The sequence below is a fragment of the Erinaceus europaeus genome, chromosome 2, assembly GCF_950295315.1.
Source record: "Erinaceus europaeus chromosome 2, mEriEur2.1, whole genome shotgun sequence".
In the NCBI taxonomy this organism is placed as follows: domain Eukaryota; kingdom Metazoa; phylum Chordata; class Mammalia; order Eulipotyphla; family Erinaceidae; genus Erinaceus; species Erinaceus europaeus.
The window spans coordinates 170,676,299-170,696,942 of record NC_080163.1 but is presented as its reverse complement, the minus strand read 5'-3'; positions in this window follow the sequence as shown (position 1 = coordinate 170,696,942).

Here is a 20,644-nt window from a genome sequence, read left to right as displayed (position 1 = left end):
AAAAAGAGTCTGATTTTGTTTAGTGGGCTGGGTGTTGTGCAGTGGTAGAGTTCAGGACTTGTAAGCATGAGGTCCTAAATTCGATTCTAACACCATATCAATCAGATCAATGCACTGGTTCTCTTTTGTTAAATAAATTAAAAATATATTTATTAATCAGAAACTGAGTTTATGTGTTGTAGGAATAACTATAGGGATCTAAAGTGCTAAAACATCATATTCCTCTAACCATTTTAAGCTCCTTTATTTAAGAAAGTCCATGAGAAACCAGATATTTATTATTTTGCATACTAAGCTAGAACTTGACTTGTGAGAATTTCCTTATAAGCTTACTGTCATTGGGGTCAGTCTTCATGGGTTAAAAAGGCAGTATGGTGAAACTAAGCATCTTAATGTGTCCTTACTCCTGGAAACAACTGGACAAGAACTAGAAAGTTTGTGCTGCTATTACCACCAAACCCTACTCAAGCCTACCCTGTGTGTTCAGGTTTAATGTATTTCACATGGATTAACCTCTTTACATATTAGTGCCACATTGTAGTATAATAAGAATGCCTTTCTTTGTCTGAAAGTTATTTTATCTACAGAACCTAACTTCTTTGCTTAATAACCCTCTATCCATCTAGCTGGTGTTATAAAGTAACTCGAACATGTGGAGTGTTTTACTGTGTCACTTCTTTGTCGGTAATGATACTACTAAGATAAAGTACGTCTGGATCATTTCTTGTTAAAAATATCCCCCTGGGAGTTGGGCATTAGCAAAGTGGGTTAAGCACAGGTGGCACAAAACACAAGGACCAGGCTAAGGAACCCTGGTCAAGCCCCAGGCTCCCCACCTGTAGTGGAGTAGCTTCACAGGCAGTGAAGCAGGTCTGCAGTTGTCTATCTTTCTCTCCTTCTCTCCGTCTTCCCCTCCTCTCTCCACTTCTCTTTGTCCTATCCAACAACCATGAAAATAGTAACTACAAAAAAAGGGCAACAAAAGGACTAAATAAATAAATAAATAAATAAACTATTCCTCTAAGCTTGCCTCTAGAGTTTTCTTAGAGACAGAACAGAAGCTTTTGTCAAAGGCTACTTCTAGGGGGCATCTTCCTCCTGGATGCTTTTTCTTGGTGGAAGTCTACCCCTAGACACCTGGGCATTGTAGTGAACTAAGGTGTTTGCAGTGCTGCATCCAGATGTGTCACATTCTGAAAGGGAAGGACTGTCACCTCTCAGTGTGGATAAAGCCTCTCAGTTGTCTTCTCTTGTGATAGTAAGATTTTTCTTGAAAGATTGAAGTGATAATATAATAAAGGCAACTTATGGCAAGCTCACAGCTAGCATGGTGGAAGAGAAGTCAACTCTCACTGTTTGCAGATGATATGATAGTATGCATAGAAAAGCTTAAAGAATCCAGCAGTAAGCTCTTGGAAATTATCAAGCAATATACTAAGGTGTCAGGCTACAAAATTAACATATATAAGTCAGTGGCATACCTCTATGGAAACACTGAATTAACAGAAGGAGAAATCCAGAAATCAATCCCTTTTACTGTAGCAATGAAAACAATAAAATATGTAGGAATAAACCTAAAAAAAAAGTGAAAGATTTGTATACTGGGAATTATGAGTCAATATTCAAGGAAATAGAAAAAGAATTGGAAGAATTAACATCATCAAAATGAATATGCTATCCAGAACCATATACATTTTTTATTTTTAAAAGTTTTTATTATCTTTATTACTGGATAGAGACAGAAAAATTGAGAGGGGTGGGAGAGGTAGAGAGGGAGAGAGACAGAAAGACACCCTCAGCTCTGTTTCACCATATGTGAAGCTTGCTCCCTGCAGGTTGTGGCCAGGGGCTTGAACCTGGGTCCTTGTGCACTGTAATGTGTGCTCTCAACTGGCTGTGCCACCACCCTGCCTTTCATTTTTGATAGTTTGAGGAACTTCCATTTGCTTTATCTAGAGCCTGGACCAGTTTACATGTCTCCGCACAGTGTACAAGGATTCTTTTTTATTTCATACCCTCACCAACAACTGCTGTTTCTGATACTGGGGATTTGGCAGTGTGATTTTACTTATTTATTAATTTTATTTTAGTGAGTGGGGGGTAGAGCTATGAAGAGAAAGACTCCTTGGCTCTGGCTTATGGAGGTGCTAAGGAAATGAACCTGAAACCTTGAATCCTCAGCATGTCAGTCTTTTTCTTTTCTTTTTTTTATTTAAGAAAGGATTAATTAACAAAACCATAGGGTAGGAGGGGTACAACTCCACACAATTCCCACCACCCAATCTCCATAACCCATTCCCTTCCCTGATAGCTTTCCCATTCTCTATCTCTCTGGGAGCATGGACCCAGGGTCATTGAGGGTTGCAGAAGGTAGAAGGTCTGGCTTCTGTAATTGCTTCCCTGCTGAACATGGGCGTTGACTGGTTAGTCCATACACCCAGTCTGTCTCTCTCTTTCCCTAGTAGGGTGTGCCTCTGGGGAAGCTGAGCTCCAGGACACATTGGTGGGGTCTTCAATCCAGGGAAGCCTGGCCAGCATCCTGGTGGCATCTGGAACCTGGTGATTGAAAAGAGAGTTAACATACGAAGCCAAACAAATTGTTGAGCAATCATGGACCCAAAGCTTGGAATAGTGGAGAGGAAGTGTTAGGGAGGTACTCACTGCAAACTCTAGTGTACTTCTGCTTTCAGGTATATATTTTGCAGTAGTTTATGGATACGTGTGAACATAAGCTCTCTCTCACAGAAACTGGTGTATATCTAGGTTATGGGACTTTGTTAGAAAGTGAACCACCTGAGATTAAATTAGAGTGTACTATAAAAGGAAAGGTCTCACCCGAGTACTGAAGCTGAAGGGTTGTCATTCCACACGTGAAGTCTCTGGACACAGTCTGAGGTGAAGCATGTTGAGGTGGCAATCGTTGCGTTGGTTAGGTTGTGATCGGCAGATGCAATATTATTTGGTATGGATTGGGAGAGGCATACGGGAAAGTGGGCCCTATCCAAGGGTTCCAGGACTGGGGGAAGTAGAGGCTCTATAGTGGAGATGTGAGGTTCCTGCTGTCTTAGGGTTCAAAAAGACAATCGATAGTTAATGTTATCATCACATTATTTGGTAATTGGGTTAACTTTGAAAAGTCCTTTTTTATGGTTTGCTGTACAGTATCCAGTATCTTGTATATAGCTGTGCTATTGGATGCTTCTAATCTACTTGGTCTAGGCTTTTGAGAGAGTCCGTGTATCAAATACACAGCCTATATATTAAAAAGATTCAGTTTGTGTTTTGAAAAACTTTGAGACATACAATTGATTTTCCCCCTCTCATATTAATTAACTACTGATTTATATGTCTACATTTTGCTAGGAGTGTACATAAACACCATTCCCACCACCAAAAGACTGTGACCCATCCCTCCCACCCACTCCCACCCCCCACTGTCCCAGGAAGCTGCATGTCTACCCCTCACCACAGGGTTTTTATTTTGGTGCCCTACTTACAATTTGGTCAGGTCCTGCTTTTAGTTTCCCTTTCAGATCTTCTTAGTTAACTTCTGTTGATGAGTGGGATCATCCCATACATACTCATCTTTATCTTTCTGACTTAGCTCACTTAAGATAATTCCTTCTAGCTCTGTCCAAGATGGGTCAGAGCTATGAAGAGAAAGACTCCTTGGCTCTGGCTTATGGAGGTGCTAAGGAAGTTTACCTGAGACCTTGAATCCTCAGCATGTCAGTCTTTTTCATAACTATTATCCCGTCTCCCCCATTCAAGAATTTTAAAAATAATAATGATTAAATGAAAAAGCAGTGATCCATTTCTGACTTTATAGATGTATTAAGAGTCAGATTAATGAATCCATAGAAATCTCCTTAGATGATCTTAATTATTTTAAATAAAAAATATCATTTAACCTAAAAAAAAATTGAGATGTAGTTGCAATCTTATTTGATTTATGGCATCCTTAATTCTCATTATTTGCCCCAGATATCTCAGAAGCAGAATGAAGTATCTTATGCTTTATAAGATACATACACACATGCACAAACCTCACAGATAACTATAATATCTGTGTAAATTTTCCACCTTCAGAAAAATTAAAATAATTGTAGAATTTGGGGCTGTTGTGTTGGGGTTAAAGAGGAGACCAGAGTCGCTCAAAGTTTAGGATTTTTTCTCCACTGCTAAGAGATGAGCTACCGCTGGAGGGTAGTGTTTGACAATTAAAAAAATTCAGAGCCTAGTACCCTTGGCTTTATTTCAGAGAGAAGACATTTTGCCAACAGTACAGAGACAGTTATCTTCTCATTCAACTGCCTGGGTTTCCCCGGGGAGGGTATTTAACTCTTTTCTTTGTCTCTAGTCTTTGTAGTCCATAGAACTCAGATGATCTAAGAAATCCCCCCATGAGCCCCAGTGATTTCACCTACAGGTTATTTAGGAAACCCGAGTCTCTGTATCTGCTGCTTTCTGACTTGAACTGCCTTGTCTTCAGCACTCAGATAATTAATAGAGGAATGCTGCTTCAGGTGTTACTGTGAGTCTGGTTTTGAGAGGCTTCCTTGTGACTGTATGAATGAGATACACTCTTTTTAGAGAGAATACACAACAAGATTTCTTTCACTGCCCACAAGGACTTCTTTGGATTGCTTCCAAATCTTTCCTGGATCCTAAAATTGTCTATTTATCCCAGCTGGAAATATATATATATACACACACACACACACACACACACACACACACATCCAGGGTTATATCTGAGGCTTGGTGCCTGCACTACAAATCCACTGCTCCTGGAGGCCATTTTCCCCATTTTTGCTGCCTTTGTTGGTGTTATTTTTTTAAATTTTATATTTATAAAAAGGAACATTGACTAAACCATAGGATAAAAGAGGTACAGCTTTGCACATTTACCACCACCAGACCTCCTTATACCATCCCCTCCCCTGATAGCTTTCCTATTCTTTAACCCTCTGGGAGTATGGATCCAAGATCATTGTGGGATGCAGAAGTCCACTGGAAGTTCTGGCTTCTCTAATTGCTTCCCTGATGAACATGGATGCTGATCCATACTCCCAGCCTGTCTCTCTCTTTCCCTAGTGGGGAAGGGCTCTGGGGAAGTGGAGCTCCAAGTCACATTGGTGGGGTTGTCTGTCCAGAGAAGTCTGGTCACATCCTGCTAACATCTGGAACCCGGTGGCTGAAAAGAGTGAGTTAATATACAAAGCCAAACAAATTGTTGAACAATCATAGACCTAAAGGCTGTAATAGTGCAGATGAAGTGTTGATGGGTCCTCCATTTTGTAGATAGCTAATAGGCATATTTTAATTATATTTCAAAGGCCCTGTAGTTATACTAGTGTTTTTTTGTTTTTGTTTTTGTTTTGCATGAGCTTGAAATCTGATATGCAGGTGGATCCTAATTATTGTCTGGGGAGACGATGTCATGTCTGGAAAAGGGAAAGACAGCTGGATGAGGGAAGAGAGTAGCTTCCTAATATGGGAAAGGGGTATAAATATTACTGTAAACCCCATCAATTTGATGTGATCTGGGGCCCATAATTAACAACCCTGTAAACAATGTTTCTTCAATAACATGATATTGGGGTAAAAAAAGATTTGATTATTTTTGTGAACCAAATCATGAAGTACAAGTGTCAATTATAAAAGTATCAGGGCCAGGATAGATAACATAATGGTTATGCAGGGAGACTCCCATGCCTGAGGTCCCAATGTCCCAGGTTCAATCCTCCATACCACAAAAACTAGAGCTAATGAGTGCTCTAGTAAAATAAATAAATAATAAATAAGTAAATAAATGTATATATAGAGAGACAGTAAAATACTGTATTTTTTCAAGGACAATTATTGTCCTCATGACAACCTTTATTAGAATCATCAAATAAGTAAATGCTGAAAAAAGGGATGCTAAAATTCTATTGAAATCCTAGCTCTATTTCCTTCTTAGCTTGAGGACAGATCTCACAAACCTAATACTGGCTAGAAAAGCCACTCAACACTTTAACAACTGAAAGAGAAAGTCTAAGCTTGTCTGATAAAGAAGGGACTCCAAAAGTTGGATAAGGGCAGGAGACTGGCTCACTCAATGATGGTCTCTTTAGCCAGTTTCAAGCCACTCTTATCACCTAGGGTCCTATCCATAGGATCATAAGACTCCCCCACAGATGTTGTGGGGCAAGACCTCTAGGAGTTCCCTCTCTCTAACACCATTGGTCACATCCATTGGGAATATTACCATAAGCACTGTGTTTAAAAAGGGAGTTGCCTCAGATAAATCACATCTAGAGACAGCTTCAGAAACTGATGGAAAATTTCCTTTCCTTTTATGTTCATTTCCACCTCCGCATTTCAGAGACAATGTGCAGGTGTTTAAAATCCCTGAAAAGCATGCTTTCTCTTCATTTTTTTGCTGAGATTATGTGTGAGGAAATTTTATTTATTTGTTTAAATTTCTCAATTTACTTTTTTAATTAATAGTATTTTTCAAAGAGATGTAGAGACACACACAGAGAAACCCATATTTAATTTTAAATGTCTTCTTTAGGGAAATGTTTATTTTTAATATTTTATTTATATATCTATTTCCTGGGTAGAGACAGAGATTGAGAGGGAAGCAGGAGATGATGAGAAGAGAGAAAGGACAATTAGGAAAGTGCCCTTCATTTTCCCAGGATGCCAGTTTTGACCTGTGACTTCTTTTTTTTAAATTTTATTATTTTCCCTTTTGTTGCCCTTGTTGTCTTTTTTATTGTTGTTGTGGTTATTATTGTTGTTGTTATTGATGTGGTTGTTATTGGATAGGACAGAGAGAAATTGAGAGAGGAGGGGAAGACAGAGGGGGCAGAGAAAGATAGACACCTGCAGACCTGCTTCACCACCTGTGAAGCGACTCCCCTGCAGGTGGGGAGCCGGGGGCTGGAACCCGGATCCTTATGCCGGTCCTTGTGCTTTGCACCACCTGTGCTTAACCCACTGCACTACCGCCCGACTCCCGAGAGTGAAAGAACATATGAGAGCATTTTGTGTGCTGGCCAGCGTGTGAGTGGAAGGGTGAAGGTGGTCCTTGGCGTGACTGCCGTGTTCAGTGTTACCTTGTTTGTTTTCTTACTTTTCCATTTTGACAAGGAAATGGGACAGGCTGTCCAAAACCAGCTCACTTCACCCCTATGGAATATCTGATTAAAAATTTCCCAGATTTCTCCAGAAGGGCCTCTGGATTCAGGGTTCAGGTAGATGCCTTCACATTGAGGAAGTTTTGTGCAAGAGAATGGCCCACCTTTGGAGTAGGTTGGCCAGAGGAAGGAAGCCTGGATTGAGAAACATGTGCGGCCGTGCAAGATGTGATTTTCGGGGACCCTGGGCACCCGGATCAGATGCCATATATCAAAGTCTGGATGGGTATTATCCATGACCAGCCTAAGTATTTACAGGAATGTCAGAGGAACCCCAATGAGAAAAGCAAGCCAGGAGTGTACATAGCCCGGGGGGACAGGAGAAATGGGACTCTTAGGAGACCCACCTGTCCTGTTCTCCCTGAAACTCCCCCAAGACTGAGAAGATGGAGGAATGGAAATCCCACTCCATATTCTGGTTCCCTTAGGGCCACTGCTCCTGAGCCAGATTCTACATCTGGGGTCCCGTCGCGTCTCTTAAGTCCGCCCCACACCAGAGCGGGAACGACCTATGGACAGCACCAGCGGGAACTTTTCCTTTAAGGGAGGCAGGGGAGTCGGATGCCAGGGGGAGGCCGCTGAGGGTGTGTGTCCCTTTCACCACCTCTGACTTGTGTAACTGGAAGAACCAGAATCCTCCTTTTTCAGCAGATCCAGAGGGAGTGGCTACCCTGCTGGAGTCCATCTTTCATACTCATCAACCCACTCGGGTCGATTGTCAGCAGCTGTTAAATACTTTGTTCACCATGGAGGAAAGGGAAAGAATTAAGCAGGAGGGAAAGGAACAGGTCCGGGACCACCGAGGAGAACCACCTACAAACCAGGACATGGTGGAGGAGGTGTTCCCCCAGACCCGCCCCAAGTGGGACCCCAACACAAGCGCCGGATCTGAAGCCCTTGCTAGGTACCACCAGACTGTATTGAGAGGCATTCGGGCTGCAGGCCGAAAGCCTACTAATTTGTCTAAGGTGACCGAGTGTATACAGGGTGCGAATGAGAGCCCAACTGCTTTCCTAGAGAGGCTTTACCAGGTGTATCGAACCTGGACCCCCATAGATCCTAAAGCCACCTAGAATGTGCAGGCTGTCATCCTCCACTTCGTAGCCGAATCCGCCACAGATATTAGAAAGAAGCTGCAGAAGTTAGAGGGTTTTCAAGGGACATCTCTCTCTGAATTATTGGCAATATCCCAGAAGGTTTTTGAAAATAGGGAGGACCTGGTGAAGGCCACGGTGGAACTACGTAAGAAGATGACCCAGGTCCTGATGGCAAGGGAAACAGGAGGAGAAAAAGGTTGGGGACTAACAAGGAAGCCAGGAAGGGCCAAGTTCCTAGGAAAAGATCAGTGTGCATTTTGTAAGAAAGAAGGACACTGGAAGGATAAGTGCCCAGAGCAGAGAAAAAGGGAAGGGGCCTAGCAGAGAAGAAGAAGCGCCCCTCCTGGTCCTAGATTAGGAGGGTCGGGGCTTCCTCAACCCCTGGGAGCCCAGGGAAAAACTCTCGGAAGGGGGAGAGCAGCCACTGCCCTACTGATGAAAAAGACTACTAAATTGACTTTTGGACAAACTCTACAGATTGTAACTACCCACAATCTGGCCAGCCTACTTCACTCTCCCCCTGGCTGGTGGATGACTAACTCTCAGGTCACCCATTACCAGGTGCTGTTACTGGATCCGCCCTGTACCACTTTTAAGCAGACTGAGGCTTTGAATTCTGCCACCCTGCTCCCCAACCCGGAGGAGGAAGCCACCCATGACCGTGGAGAGATCCTGGAAACCCTGACCTTGCTGAGAGCAGATCTGACGGAGATTCCACTGCTGGATGCACAGGATGGTGTACGGTATGCAGGGGCTGCCATAGTCACAAACCAGAAGGTCCTGTGTGCTGCATCGTTGCCACAAGGGACTTCAGCCCAAAAGGCAGAGCTGATAGCTCTCACACAAGCACTCAAATGGGGATCAGGGAAGAAGATAAATGTGTACACTTACAGCAGATATGCCTTTGCCACTGTTCATGTTCATGGGACACTATATCAAGAAAGGGGGTTGTTGACTGCAGGGAGAAAAGCTATCAAGCATGCTCAAGAAATATTAGCCCTGCTGGTGGCTGTATGGGGACCAGAGAAGGTTGCTGTGATTCACTGCAAAGGGCACCAAAAAAAGATGACTCTGATGTTGCGCCGGGTAATCAGTTCGCTGATAAAACCGCTCGGGAGGCAGCCCAAAGACGAGTGGGGACCCATGCTCAGCTAGTGGTGTCCTCGCCAGAGGAGATACTAAAAGAATGGAAACCAGGATATTCAGGACAAGAGGAAGAATTGGGTAAAAGGCTCGGAAGAAAACCGAGTGAAGATGGATGGATCATCCTCCCTGAAGAGAGGATTCTGCTTCCCCAACAATTGGGAACACAGGTGGTAACGCTGGCACATGGAAGCACTCATACCTGGGGAGACAAACTGGCTGAATTAATCAGTAAATTTTATTTGATAGTAGGTTTACATAGGATCTCCCGAAGTGTGGCAAGCCACTGTGCCACATGCGCCAGGGTCAATGCCAGCCCCGTCCAGGTTAAGGGATCTGGAACCCGGTGGCGAGGGGAGGAACCCGGAGAGCACTGGGAATTGGACTTCACTGAGATGCCTGCGGCTCCAGGAGGCTCTAAGTATCTCTTAGTCATGGTAGACACTTTTTCAGGATGGGCTGAAGCCTTCCCCACTAGGAAAGAGACTTCCCAGGTAGTAGTAAAGCAATTGGTCTTTGAAATTATTCCAAGGTTTGGACTTCCTTATTCTCTGGGGTCGGACAGTGGCCTGGCATTCATCGCCAAGGTCACCCAACAATTGGCTGAAACTTGGCAAATTAAATGGAAACTGCATTGCATTTATCGCCCCCAGAGCTCAGGGCAAGTAGAAACGATGAATAGGACACTTAAGGAAAGTTTAACAAAATTAAAAATAGAGGCTGGCGGGAACTGGGTTTCCCTTTTAACCTTTGCATTGTTAAAAAGTATAAATACCCCATATGTTTCTGGATTTACCCCATTTGAAATTGTGTATGACAAATTGCCTACTCTTGTGCCCAGGGTAGGGGCCGAGAAATTGGCCGAGGTGGCACGAGGTAATTTCCTAGAGTCCCTACAGGCTTTGCAGGTGGAGCAAAGAAAGGCCAGCCTCGCCATCCGGAACGTGAAGCCTGGAACCCAGAGGGAGGAAGGCCGGGACCGGATCGGCCCCCCTTGTTCGAGCCTGGTGATTCCGTGTTGGTGGAGAAGTTGCATCCTGATCATCTTGAGGCCCGGTGGGAAGGACCGTGCACCGTGGTCCTAAGCACACCAACCACTGCAAAGGTCGCTGGGAAGTGACGTTGGATTCACCACACACGCTTGGACAAGTTTGCTGTGGACCCCCCAGAGGCAGACGGCCGGAGAGGATGGCACGCTGTGTCTACTGCGGACCAAATGAAGATCCGACTGGTCTCGGGCTAGTCCTGGTGCTCCTGCTTTGCTTTGGCTGGAGTTCTCAAGTGTCCTCTCTGTATGTATGGAAGGTGGTGAATGAGAATGGAAAGGTGGTGGCCTTCCAGCAGACTGCAGGACAACCGATACTCACTTTTGACCTATGTGACCTGTTTGGAGCAGACTGGGACGCGCAGAAATGGCCCCTTGTCCGGAAAGGGAGGAACTGGACCAGTCAATGGGGAATTATGAATAATGGAGAGTGTGACACCATTGACTGAGAGACCTGCCTTCAGAAGCTACCCTTCTATGTCTGCCCCAAAGAGGAATGGGTTCAGGACACCAAATGCCAGGGAGAATCCCACTTCTTTTGTGGCCAGTGGGGAGAATGTTTGACTATATCCTCTGAGATGAACAATGACAATCACATAACATTCTCAAGGGCGAGCTATCTGACCACCCCCATCTGCAGCTCTACATGGGAGTGTAACCCTGTGGAGGTAAAAGTTAAGACTTGGTATGAGACTGACCTTTGGGTAAAGGGAAGGGTGTGGGGTGTCCGATTGATATTTACCAGGAAGGACCCCGGTGCATTTTTTACTATCCAGTTGCAAGTGCTACCATGTACCTAGAACCCTATCGGACCTCTGAAACCAATTATTACTCTGGTCTCTATGATCCGGAAAATCAAGGATTTGATTGTCAGCTAAGACTAGTGGGGAATGTGACAGGCGGTAACAAGCGGTTACAATAAAAAACCCCTCTCTGAGATGCATCTAAGTAGATTTTAAGTTCCCATTTTAGTTTTAGGTCTTAAGTTTTAAGTTCCACTTTTCTCTTAGAAGTTAAGTTGTTTGCTGAGTGGAGTGAAAAGTCTCTTGCCCTTTTCCCTTTGAAAAACAGGACTAATCAGTGGAGGCCATCGGGTGTTTTTGCAGAGTTCTGCATGAGGGCTAGCCTTATGAGGACCTTTGCACAGATTAGAGGTATACTGGTCTCCAGATGGTATGGCCACATGGTAGGGGAACGTGGGGACCTAGACCCTGGTTAAGTCCCAATTGTTGTGTGGTTTTGCAAGGTTTAAAATTTGCCCGCGCTTTGCTTTGAATGGATCCAGCTTTTTGCTTGGTTTGAAATAATTGGATTCCGCGCTTTCCATATGATGTAATTGGATATAGATTGTTAAGATGGTGTGTTCCCCCTCCCTGAGTGTATTTTGAATTCCTATAAATTGTGTGGTTTGAGCCCTGTTCGGGGTCGAGCTGGTAGGCTGTTACTAACTGCCACTTGGCCCGAACTCGAGTTCGTGAATAAAGATCTTTTGCTTCCTTGCAGTGGATGGTGGTTTGATTTTGCTCCTTACCACCCACTAGACAAAAAGTTTAAAAGAACTGTCTTAGTCAGAGGGCTTCATGTCTTCCACCAGGAAGTTTACACATAGATGGCAGGACTGAGGAACAATTCAAAATCCTGCAAAGTATTAGAATATAATTGTTCTCAATTGTATATTGTATATCATACTACTAGGAAAAAGAAAGGGTCAGTTCTAGGAAGGGGAAGGCTGGCTGTAGGCATTCCAGCAGACACCCAGGTGGCGTCACTGATTGCAGACCTGCCAGGGGAGCCCCCAGCAAGGTGCTGAGAGGAGCCCTGAGCTCCTTAGCAACTGAGCACGGTGTAGACAGGGAGCTGCCTGGACCCCGCACCGAGAGGTCTGAGATGGTCCATCACTGCGCCTTTCTGTAGGTGTCACTCTCCCAGCTTGAAATTAGGAGGCTGTCTTATTGTCATGCCTGAAATGAAACACAGAGAGCTGTCTTAGATAAGTCACATTCTCAGATAGTAGCTTCCTCTTGATTCCTGAAGAAATGTATTATCCCAGGAGAAAATTTCTCCAAGGAGATAAATGCATCAAGGGGCTGTGTGGTGCCCACCTGGTGAGCACACATGCCACAGTGAGTAAGGTCCTGGGTGAATATGCCTGTACCCACCTGCCGAAAAGGAAAGCTTCAGGAGCTGGAAAGCAGAGCTGTAGGTGTCTCTCCTTCTCTCCTTCTCTGTCTCTCCCGCCCATTTTAATTACTGTCTCTAGCCATTAGGTAAATTGAACCATTAACAAAAGAGTTAAATATATTAAAACCTAGTCAGCACAGAGTAGAAACCTTTCCTTTTAACACAATACAGCAAATTTCTGCAGCCTCCACCCAGACTGTGCTGACAGAAGAATGAAGTCCTGCCATTGTTGGGATGTGATTCTCTTGTCCTGTTTTAAACAACCAGAACACCATGCGTCTCACACAGACTGGTTGCTAGACTAATCTCACATGGCCTAGGCACACCCAGAATCATGGTGTAGATGAGCAGTGTCCAGGAGCCTGGTCACCTTTGTACCACTGGCATCAGTAAGGAAGAAGGCGCCTACCTCTAGCAGAACAGGGACCAGGATGGAGGGCCTCACTCCTCGCTCTCCTCCTCGTTAAGCTCTGTATGGTTGTGGGTGCACAGCACGGCCATGAGGCAGGAGAACGGAGTGCGGGTAGCCTCCTCCTTCTGGTGGACCAGATGGACACAGTCCCTGATATCCTCCACTGCCAGGTTCACGGGGATGATGGGGTTGCCCAGGGCATAGTTGTAGAGTGACACCTTGTGGGTGGCCCTGTCCCCATAGCCCATCAGATAGTCAACCCTGGGCTCAGAGGCGGTGAGGTCCAGCAGAGGCAGCCATGAGAGGGCCCCGTGCAGACGGGTGGACACGGAGCTCTGCCAGATGCTTTCCACATCATGGAGGGCGGTGACAGTGTTACCCCTCTGGTCCACAGCCACCAAGATGCTCTTCTGGTGGCCTCTGCCAACAGAGCTGCCCAGGGTCCAGGTAGAGTCACCTCCAGCACAGAGTCCTGTGAACATAGCAGTGGGTTTAGCAATGGACAAAGGAGGCACCCCAGGCAGCAGAGCAGAGGCAGTGAGAGGATGAAGGACTCAGAGAACCAAGGGGCCAAGGGTCCACTACCTCACTGACACCATTGCAGAGGGACTGATGGGGAGAGCAAACCCAGGCTTAAATCTAGGAGACGAGTCCTGCATGTCAGCAGGAAAATGTTTAATGAGAGTTGAGACAGGAGAACAGGACTCCCTAATTTTTACTGAGTTTGAAGTTGTGGAACTGGAGTTGGCTTTTTAATTGAGAACTTAAGAGGTTTCTGTAAACTTGACACTGGAAGTATCATGCTGGGTCATTGTTAATTCTGGTGTATATTCTGGTCCCATTTCCCCAGGGAGTTTGGTTTTCAGTGTCCTGAGCTTGTTTTCAGGAGGGGATAGATGGCCAGAGAGGTGGCACTTGCAGAAAAGGGTGCAGTTCCCCTCTCCCCTGCTGACCTGACCTGGGTCCTGGGCTTGAGGAGGAGCTGACCTGGGGTCTTCTCTAGTAGCTGCTCCAAAAGGAAGGACTCCTGGTGGCTGGAAGCCGAGCTGGAGTCTTCCTGTTCCTGTGACAGGTCCTCAGTCATGGGCGGTGGTGCCATTCCATTTTCACGGTGGTAGTCACAGTCTGTGAGGAGAGAAATCCAAGTATAGGTTCAGGCTGAGGTGCCGAGATGAGCCCATCATGACCACATAGTGTGCCCACAGCATGGCAAGGGAGCTGTGTTTTTTCAGGGAGACGTGCATGGTTTCTGGGGGCTACTGGGTTCCTGCCAATCCTGTGTCCCCCCATGGGATTGGTTTTCAGGGTCATGAGCTTGTTTAAGGAAGGCATTTACAGGAACCCAGGGTGTCCCCTCTCCCCTGATGGTCTCCACATGCCAGGCTGGGGGAGTCATCGACTTCAAGTGGAAACTCCTCAGTGGCCGGCATTTGGCCCATTTCATGCTCCTGCAGATGTTTGCCATCTAGATGGAGAGAAACCTCAGTCTAGGTCCAGGCTGACCATGAAGAGACTCACGTCACGTAGAATATGACACACGGACCTTCTCCTGGACCTTCTTTGCTAAGAAGGCTGTGTCTCTGTGTCTCTGTATCCCTGAATCTGACAGGAGACCCGGCACTCACATGTGCCCAAGAAAAGTGTTGACAAAATAAAGAGGAAGATGCTCTTATACATTCCTGTGCCTGGAATGCTATGAATTCCTCATGAGGAAGAGCTCTACAGAGCAGCCCAATCTGCCACAGAGAAAGAAGTAGAGAAGCAAGGACTGCCCCTAGAGCCTGTTACAGAGGCAGTGAGCTGTCTACTGAATGCACGGAGGCCTGTTGCCTGCGCTTTTCCCTGTCAGAAGGTATTGAAGCGAAGCTGGAAACCATTTACTCTGAGTCTTTGCAGTTAATGTCTCACTCCAATCAGCCTCTTCTCAGATTGCCCTGGCACTCACCTGCAGGTGGCTCTGTGGTTTCTTCCATTCTGAAACTCACAGGTCCCTGATCATCTTCCTCAGAGTCCTGGAAGAGAAAGAAGTCAGGGTTACAATAAACCTTGGGAGTGAGCTCTGGAAGAACACATTTCCCAGCTGCTCTGTTTCCCCAGAGAGAGAGAGAGAGCCCTATGTCCAGCACCAAAGCGACTTGAACCCTGGGGGTGACTGTGGTTTAGAGTTGACACTAGAGTTTAGTGATTCCTTGGGTTTTCAGTGCATGTTCAGAAGTGTGTTGACAAGGATATGTGGATTTCTTCCTGCTTGCTTTCTAGTCTCAGGATATACACACAGGTAACTCCCAATTGAGTGAGTAATTTGTAATTTGAAGTGTCAACTATCTTGGGAGTCTGGCCTTAGCGTCGCAGGTTAAGTACACATGGCACAAAGCACAAGGACTGGTGTAAGGATCCCGACTCAAGTCTCGGTCTCCCACCTGGAGAGGAGTCACTTCACAAGCAGTGAAGCAGGTATGCAGGTGTCTATCTTTCTTTCCCCCTCTCTGTCTTTCCCTCCTCTCCCCATTTCTCTCTGTCCTATCCAATTACGATGACAACATCAATCATAACTACAGACATATAACAAGAGCAACAAAAGGAATAAATAAATATTTTTAAAAATTTAAAAACTGTAAAAAAAAATGTCAACTATCTAATCAAATTATTGGAAAGAAAAAACCCACAATTCCCCCAACGTGATGAGAAGCATTGCCTGGTATATGAAGAAGCAGGAAAGTGTCATCAATGCTGCAGAGTGAAGGCCAACCCTGACATGATGCAGATGCCCAAATTATGCAAAAGAAAAAAGAAAAAAACCACAAACTTCTACTCCACCTATTGACATGATATAAACAGAAATATGTTCATGATGGATAAAAATTAGCGAAGAAATTGAAGTAATTTAAAACCAATCATTTAGTAGCTTAAAAAATATCTGAAAGTCACATATATTCAGTCCTTATTTAGTCCCACCAGCATTATTACTGGAGCTTTGGCAGGCACCACTGCCAGTGGCCGTTTTTTCCTTTCTATTTTATTTGATAGGACAGAGAGAAATTGAGAGAGGAGGGGGACTGAGAGAGAGAGAAGAGACAGAGAGAGACACCTGCATGACTGCTTCCAGGCTTGTGATGTCTCCCCTCTGGGTCACTGTAGATGAGGACTTGTGTGTTCAACCCACTGTGTTAACCGCCCAGCTGGAAAGGCTTATTCTTTATTTAATTTAATTTAGTTTATTAGAGACATCCAGAAATAAGAGAGGTATGGGGTAAAAGAGGGGGAGGAGAGGGGGGGGAAGAGAGGGAGAATTGCCTCTCTGCTTCACCACTCACAAAGCTTTTTCCCTGCATGTGGGGAAGAGGGCTGGTACCCAGGTCCTTACACATTATAATCTGTGAACTCAAACAGGTGCGTGGAAGGCATATTCTTAACACACTAAGTTGCTAGTGGAGACAAGAGTGGAAGGAGGAATAGGTTTTATAATAGATCAGTATAAATCATTCCACCATAAAGGCGATAGAGAATTGAACAAAGAGCACACAGTGCCCAAGGAACCTGCATGCATTATCAAAGGGTCTAATATATCTGTAAGCAGATCTTATGAGAACAATACAGAAAACAGGGAAGAAGAACTACCTGAGCTCATAATGACTAAGGTTCCTAACTCAGTGAGAGAAGTCAATCAACACATTTGAGACAGATACTCAAAGTTTCTATGCTCAAGTTCACATGACTCATTTCTCTATATTCTATAAATGTGTGAAGCCACCTAATAGCTTTCACCTCCTCACTTCACTAAGCATAATCACATTCATTCTACCCCCCCAAATTTAAGTGTCAAATTATCTCAATGTTTATGAGAACTATGGAGTTATTTGTTATGGGTGACACAAAGCTTTGGAGTGGGGTGAGCATGGAAATATACCCCTATATTTATGTGAGCTTATTAACCATTATTCAGTCACTAGTGAAAATGTAGGCAAGAGAATGTCTTTGGAGGGCCAGGCAGTGGCACACCTGGTTCAGCACATGTAGTATTAAACACAAGGACCAGCGCAAGGACTCGGGTTCAAGGCACTGACTCCCTAGTTGTAGGTGGATTGCTTCACAAGCAACAAAGAAGGTCTGAGGTTGTCTCTCTCCTCCCCACTCTCAATTTCTGTCTGTCCTATCCAGTAAAATGGAGAAAAAAATACCGATTCCAGGAGCAGTAGAATTTTAATGCTGGTACTTAGTCCCAGCTATAACCTTGGAGACTAAAAAAAAAAAAACTTTGTTCTTCATTATAAATATCTTGGTTACAGCACTGCAATTCCAGAAATCAAATGATACACAAAGAACTATATTGCCACCAGGGCTTGGTGGCTGCATCATGACTCCACTGCTCCTGGCTGCCATCATCATCTTCTTTTTTCATTTTATTTCATAGAGGAAACAAGGGGGAGGAAGGGGCAGAGGACTAGACAGACACCTGCAGTACTGCTTCACCTCACAGGAAGCTCCCCTGCTGCAAGTAGGACCCAGGGACTTGAACCCAGGTCCTCTTGCATGGTGATATGTGCACTCTGCCAGGTGCACCACTGTCTCCCCCCACACCCTTTCTTGCTTTTTAACAGTTGAATAAAGAATACTGGGGTCAATATTTTCTCTTCACTTAAAAGTGTCACCCTGTCCAGGGGTTAATAATCTACTGGAAACGACACAGACAATTCTGTATATGCAGCAGTCAACTGGGGAAAACCTCCATGTGAATAGAAAAGCTGTCTCTTGAAAACAGTTCAGTACAAGAGACATCAAGGATTGACACAAGAAGCCTACTGGAAAAAATTGTGACATTTCATGTGCCATGTTCTCTCCAGGTTTAAGTCAAATTAATTATTGTTGCATATAGTCCCAGCTTCCTTTTCTGTGTATACACAGACCTGTGTGTCTGTAGGAAAATACACTTTCCTGTCTGGTACATTCTGGATTCTTCCCTCATCTCTAGACCTATTTCTGTCCAAGGCAGGAGCTTGGAATGTACGTTCTAGTCTCAGACACACTTACACTGATGTCATCCTCCGCATACTCCAGCATGGCGTCCACATAGTCCATGTTCTCACTGTAAATGTTGCTAATCAAGTCCACAGTGACCCAAAACAGAAGAAGAATAGCTGTTAGCTTGTTTTCTAATCAACTTATGTTTTGGCTGATTACTTCAGTATTTTCTACTACTTTTTCAAGATAGCAATTTTTAAAAGATATATGCAAGATCTAATGAGAGAAACAGTATGCAAATGTATTTTTGGAGAATGGAGAGATACCAGGAAAAGAAAAAAAAACTATTTTGTCAGGTCACTGAGACCAGGGCTTCAGATCCTGTCCTCACAGCTTTCCTGCCTGGAGTCCAGGCCAGAACCTCCCTGGCCTGTAGGGCTGGCAGATACACTTTCTTTGAGAACCACCCCACAGACAAACCTGCCCTTAAGACACGGCAGTTTAATACATGGTCCGGGGTGATGTTAGCTCCCATCACACCATGGAGAGAAGGGGGACAAGAGGGAGAAGCACTGACTGCTAGGACTCTGCATTCTGAGAACTTGAAGATTTGAAGTACCATGGCCTGGGAGATGGCACAATGGATAAAGTATTAGACTCTCAAGCATGAGGTCCTGAGTTCAATCCCCAGAAGCACATGTACCAGACTGATACCTGGTCCTTTCTCTCTGTCTCTCTCTCTGTCTCTCTCTCTCTCTCTTCCTTTCTCATTGATAAAATAATCAGAATATTCTTAAGAAATGATTTGAAATATGTGAACTAATGGCATACCTACAAAGCTCCTTATACCATTGCTCCATCCTCTCAGCCGATCTGAAATCCAAGAGGAGAAAGAAAGTTAGAATGCATAAAATTCACACAAACATATTGCGATTGCCGGCCAGTATAAACATCAACGTGGTGGTTATTGGTGGGACTGTGTGAGTCTGGAGGCCTGTCCTGCTACTGGGTGGTGAGGGCCCTGCTGTTTGACAGACAGCTTGCTGTGTTGGAAAGAAAAAAATTCTAGATGGAGGATAAATTTTGTTGGGGGTTGGGCAGTTATACTGGTGGTTAACTGCACATGTTACCATGCACAAGGATGTGGGTTCAAGCCCCTGGTCCCCACCTTCAGAGGGCATAGCAGTTGCACGTGTTTGCCTGAATCTGAGCCTATGGGGACAGTTGACAGCACACAGATGTTTTTGAGGGGGTCAGTGCACTATTGGCTAATAGACCCACAGGTAGAGCTGTGCTCCCCCTTGAGAGTCATGAGGAGAGAGATGCCTGGCTGCAGTCTTACTTAAAAGAGACAACGAAGCTGAGGTCAGCCCAGCCCAAGACCAGCGATGGGCGGATTCTTGAGACTTTCTTGGGTTTCTTCATGTTGGGTGCCACCCAAATGTCCAGCAGGGGCACCCAGTACTTGATTCTGAAGTGACCCTTGAACCTGGAGAGGGAACAGAGCACAGAGCAGTCAGCTGGCATCTCCAGCATTCTGAGAGCAGCTGGGTTTCTCCTGGGGAGATGGTGGGTGTGTTTCTGTGGCTCCTTCCCCTCTGAGCAGAGCCTTGGGAGCACAGCAGAGGGAGGGCTGGGGCCTGAGTGCTGTTGCTGACTGGAGCCTGGCCCAGGATGTCCCTGAACACTCCTTACCAGTGGGAGAAAAGCAGCCGTTTTCCTGAACATTGTAGAACAATTAGATAACCCCCCTATATTTATGAGCTCACTAAGAGAACCTTTCACTCATTTAGCATCTTTCCATGTAGTGTCTTCTTTGTTAATCATAATGATCCATGATCATATTTCCCTTATTAATTGTATGAAAATTGTAATTAACTTATTAGGTAATTATTGTCACCCTGAAAGTGCTTGAGGATACTAATGAAATAAGTCATTATTTAAAATAATGTCAAATTATATGTCAAAATAATGTCAAAATAATGTCAAATAAGTCAGTTAAATATATTTTCTATGAGACTGAAAGAATTAAGATGTATTTTCCATGTCACTTCGTTTTAATTGCCACTGGGGTTATCACAGTGGCTGCCTGATGAATCCACTGTTGTTACTGATCATTCCCCTGTTTCTGTGTGTTTGTTTTTGAGAGGACCGAGAGAAATTGAGAGGGTGGGAAACTGAGTTGAAGAGAGGAATGAATCTGCAGCCCTGCTAACTGCTTATGAAGCTTCCCCTGCAGATGAGGAGTGGGGATTGAACCTAGAACCTTGGGCATGGTAATAAGTATGCACACTGAACCAGGTGTGCCACCAGCCAGCCACCCAGTCTCAGTTTCTAAGGGCTTTGCATACCTTTCCATAAGTTAGAGGGAAAATATTTACCTCAAAGAAAGCGTGCACATGTTTACAATGAGTCTATAAGTGCAGCAAGCAAGTAGAAAGAAAAGTAAAGACACCATAAAGTATTGAATCAAATAGTTTATACTTAGACCTAGATACCTCTTCACCCACTTCCTATTTCACTTCCTTGATCACACTAAGGCTAAACTTGTCAGACAAAGTAAGGACAACAAAAGCTGAATAAGGGCAAGAGACCAGCAGACTTCAATGATGGCTCT